We start from the raw sequence: 5,277 nt of genomic DNA, 5'->3' as shown, positions 1-5,277 counted from the left end.
TCTCTCTCTCTCTCTCTCCATTTTGACACATGCTTTGGGTTTTCTCGTGTCATATTTTAAAAAGGCCACGGCGCATGACTGACCTTCATCTCTGTGCAAACCTGAAGGGATCAACGTGCATGTAAACATCAAAAGGGCGCTCCTGTACAGACGTGCAATTAGGAATATTGTTGAAAACCTCTGCTGACATTAAACACCGAAGCGGCTGCAAAGGGGCCAAAATGTACACAAAGTATTCCTCAGTATTTGCTTCAGCACGTACAGCTCTGTGGGCTGCTGGAGAGGACACTCACAATACCTACATTTGTTTTGTTTTGTTTCCTCTCCTTTTCAGGATGGCACCAATCTCTGAAATTACACAGATTACAACGTGCGATTTAACACTAATACAAGTCACTTAAACGCGTCTTTTAAAGGATGCGTAAATTACCACTTTTTCTGGACGTCTTTATGTTTACATGAATGGTTATTTGCCTTAACACAACCGACTTGGGGGTCTTACTCATATTTTTAAATTTACCACCGCATCACCGCTTGTGCCCCCCACCTGCCCACCCTGCAGCTCCCAGGCCACTAATGCGTCAAGGATAATGTTTACCGTGGGGAAACGTGTTCAACTTGTTTCCATTGAGGTTCCTCCAGTGGCTGAAATAACAAAAGGTCACTGGTGAGGGATCAAAGGTCTCCAAAAAAACTACTCAATCGTCAGCGTTTTTAGTGAACGCACACCTTCCTCCTTTCTCCCCCTCTTTGGTGTGATAGATGTCCACCTGAGGATGCATAACGCAGCAGCCACGTTACTGGTTTTAATACGTGTTTATCTGATTAATCACACAACAACTGGGAAAAATTAACAGTAAATTGCTGTTTCAAATAAATAATTGCAGGTTATTTAAATCCCCATGCAGTCAGACAAATGATGTGATTATTAAACTCGGAGAAATCATCGTATTAGATCGATTATTATTATTGTTATTATTATTATTGCGTTTAAATTTAAAGCGCATATTGTTAATAATGATTTCCAGACTCTACATGGCTGTCATATGTCTGCACAGCTCACGAGCCCAAACTCGTCCATGTCGAAGTGAATTGGTCAAAAACCGCCTGTGAAGGCAACGCATCACTTGTCAGACAAATTGTGTAACGATGGACTGAAAGCTGCGACTGTAGCTCTCTGCAGGAGACTTATTCCCTCAACTCACACTGTTTCTCTGCTTTTGGCAGCAGGTTTTTACCCTCCTGTACAGTGTTGGTGGGCCTTTACGCAATAATGATCACATTTGCTGCAGAGGTTTTAAGATAAAGGCGCCAAAAAAAATAATGCCACTGAATTATACTTTAGACTTCTGCTTGCGTTTTTGTATTCGTTATATTTTCTTGATCGCTGAGTGTGTTAGAGTTTTGTACAAACACACACAACCCCTCCAAAACTTTACAAAGCAGACATTACAGCACACAGCCTCAATGTGTCTTCCTGATCCATAATTTAATTCTTGAGGGATATTTTGTAAATAATATCATATTCTTCCTCTGTGGACCCCCCCTCCAATACAGGTTTCATACCTCTAAAAATATATTTATTTCTCTTCAATAACTTGTACTTTTTTGAACTTTACGTTTTAATTCAAACAATACAGTAAAGTTGCATTGCAAGATAATATAATCAGATTTAATGTAATTAAACTAAATGCGACATATGGATGAACCTAATACGTTTTGCATCTGGATAATACCAATGTTTAAATTATTTAAAAATAATTTTATTCATGTTTTTTGTCCACAGATCGGTTTGGTCGCAGCTGGGTCGTGAAGTAGCTCCACGCTGCAGTGGCTGGACTTGTACCTGTTTATATCACAGCTTTCTTTCATGTCAAAGTGTTTGCTTTGGTCATAATTGATTTCACGGGCCGAGCAGGTCCTTGTTTACTCAAGATGATGGAAGAAGCATGTGGGTCAAAGAGATGTTTGTGCTGCTTCTTTCAGTCCTTCTTTATTTTATTTTTTTTAGATTTCTGTCATGCTGTTGTGTTGGTCCCAAATGATAAAGAGTTTGAGGAGATACGCAGCAACAGGAAGAAGTGCAGAGAAACTGAAGTGTGTTCATCAACATGATCAGGTAAGTTGTACATTGTTAACATTTAAATAGTGAGTCATTTTCTTCTAATTTATCTTCATAATTGTAATGATCCCCGGATGGATGGCATATTACATCCACTTCTCTCCCAGAAATTACCTAACATGAAGATATTTCATCCATTATTAAGGATTCAACTTCTAATATTAAGAATCGTGTTCAGGCGTTTTGCAGACAGCTCTCTGGATATTCTATGTCCAGTTTTAAATGTCTCTCTTGCGCCGCAAAGATTGAGCAGAGGAGAGAAAAACTGCTGTGCCAGAAACTGAGTTCGTTTACATCAGCATACTGTACAGTTATAAACCATGATGACAGCCACTCCCAACTCAACTATCTTCTTCGTGTGTGAGCAAAGTGTCTTAACCACCTTTTGTTTTTTAATTTCCAACAAGTGAAGACTTGAGAAAGTTTTGTTGTCACCACAGTGATATAGAATGCAGTGCAGCTCCAGACATACCTGTCCTGCTTTCATCTAGGCTGTGAAACAGGCGGATTGTTTCAGTATGTCGATTAAAATGTGTTTTAAAGAGGTGTAAAGGACAGTGTGTGTATTCTTAAACGTGTATCGTGTGACAGCGGATCATTTCTCTTCTCCTCAGTGGAGATGAGTGTTATGTTGCAGCACAAAAAACGTTTCTAAACACTCTCAAATCAAACTTTCATCTATAGCTTGTATCGTCTGCAAGCGCGTCTGTTTGTTTATTTCACCTCATGGGAATTAATGTGAACCAAAATGTGTCTCATAAGCTACATATAGGCTATTCTTCATCTAACTGTGAGGTCGTTTATACACCATCAGTAACCGAATTAATGCAGAACTGCAACGAAAAAAACTCACCGAAATAATTTCACACTGGAAAGATCGAGTCAGAATAAAAACTCTGAACTCTGGAAACATTTTTTTGTGTTTGTTGTTGTGATCTGCGTTTATATTCAGCACCTGTCAAATGCACTTATTCAGGAGGAGGAGGATGATGATGATGATGATGATGATGATGATGATGATGATGATGATGATAGGGTCTTCCTAATCATCATCAGCTATCATTAATGTTTCACCAAACACTTCAATACCCCTGCGATCCGATTAATTAGAAACAGATCACAGATATTATTCCTTCAGTAGTTCTTTGTGTCAGTCTGAGCTCTTCAGTCTCTTAGTCAATTAGAAAATATCTTCATCTCCCAGAGATACAAGAAGTTCAATGTCAGACACACAAAAGTAAACCGACACACTTGACAACAAATCAATCAGCCCACACCACAAAGTCCCCAGAGTCTGAACTCCACCATCATACAGCACAGACTCAAAGCACACAATAAGTCCTAAATAATAAGTAACACATCTTTTCAGAAGTTAAAATCTCACTAAGCGAGATAATACAATTTTAAAGGTTAAAGAAGAGACTCAGTTTTATTTGTATAGCGCCAAAAATAACTGAAGTTATGCCAATTAATATTCAATTTTTAAAGACTAGACCGTACTCCGTTATTAAAAGTCATGGTTTGGGAATTAAAAAATAAATAAATTGTTAATTAGCTGCAACTTTATGGCAAATAACATTTTCGATGCAGGGATCAATTATAGCAACTCAACTGGAAAGTCAAACAATAACAGCGGTAATTAGGGCTGCATTTAAATATTATTAATTCATTATTATAAATAGAGTCACATCCCCTTATTATAAAATGTTTCTTCTTTTTATTATTATTATTATTATAAGGCTACTCATCATCATGTCGTGCAGCGGTACAGAATCTATTTCCCATGCAGTGATTTGTTTCAGTCATAATCAGATCCATCCGCGTTAAATTTATTGCAACCTGACATCATGACTTTGTATCAGTGGGCCTGAACCTTCAACACATGAAAACACTTCTTCTTCTTCTTTAGAGAATTAATGTAATCCGTCAACTGATTCTTCTTTGTGGTCCAAAAAAACAAAACAGAACCAAAAAAGAAAAGTGGAGATTTTCTAATCCTCCAGATCCTCCGTGGAGAAACCTGCAGGACGGTGGGGGGAGAGAAAAATGTTCCCAGTTTCCCGGTTTACTGTTCCCAGCAAGGTCCTGTGGGAAATCCAAAGCCACCACTAATAGGTTATTATGGGGACGCGCAGTGATTTCTTGCTTCACAGAGAGATTGGAGGCCTGTCATCTCATACTGTCCCCAAAACTGACTGACATCTGCAATGAGATACACACGTGCGAAGAGTTATTAGGGGTGTGTGTGTGTCGTGCCTGTTGGTGGTGTGTGTGTGTGTGTGTTGCTGCTTTCAGAAACAAGGCCCCAGCAGTTTGTCACCCCAAACGCGCCACTAATCCGGGTTATTACGGCGGAGAGAGGGGAGGGGTGTCGCCTCCAGCTGTTTGATACAAATAAAATAAGACTATATTGAGCTTTAATGTGCGGAGGCTGCTGCTTTTTAAGGGAAACGCCATCACTCGGGCCCCTTTAAAATAACCCGCACTGATGAGTCTAACCTTTGCAGCCCAAACGGCGGTGACACCATTAAAGTCTTTCTGCAGGTTAGCACTTCTCCCGGGCTGAGTGGCCCGGTAACTTTAGTGCGGCCTTAATGAGGACGAACGCGGGTTAACGACGTATGTAGTCGTGTTTCAGAGGCCAGGCCTGGGTTTCAGCAGAGAGGGACAAAAAGAAACAATATTTACGACACTTTTAAGCATACATCACTTTGACATCTGTTCGTCTGGCACCTGGCATCCATTAGTATTAAATATTTTCATTCCGCCCTAATTTGGAGCGCTCTTTGTCCCGAACCAAGGACACTGGGAAAAATGGAGAGCTGTACCTTTAGTGCGCTTTTACGCGGCGTTTCCTTTGTGCAGAAAAGTGCAAATGGGGTGTTGATGCAGACCACACCGCCGCGTTGTGCGCTACACCCGAGGAATCGTTGAGTCATACCTGGATTGGATTTATATTAAATTTCCTTCATCCATTAAGATCTCTGCATAAGCGCAGAAGCATTCCTGTAATTAGTCAGCTTTGGGCACACGTTTTTTTTTTTTTTTACACAGTGTTCATTAGATTACTGGAGTACACTGGAGTGTTCAATATCCTTATAAACAAACAGAGGGTCAGGACAGAGTCAGATGTATAATGGTCAGGTGAGGACTGT

The sequence above is a fragment of the Morone saxatilis genome, unplaced genomic scaffold (genome assembly GCF_004916995.1).
Source record: "Morone saxatilis isolate NCDOM2014 unplaced genomic scaffold, NCSU_SB_2.0 Contig3, whole genome shotgun sequence".
Classification (NCBI taxonomy): Eukaryota; Metazoa; Chordata; class Actinopteri; family Moronidae; genus Morone; species Morone saxatilis.
Note: the sequence above shows the minus strand (reverse complement) of the source record.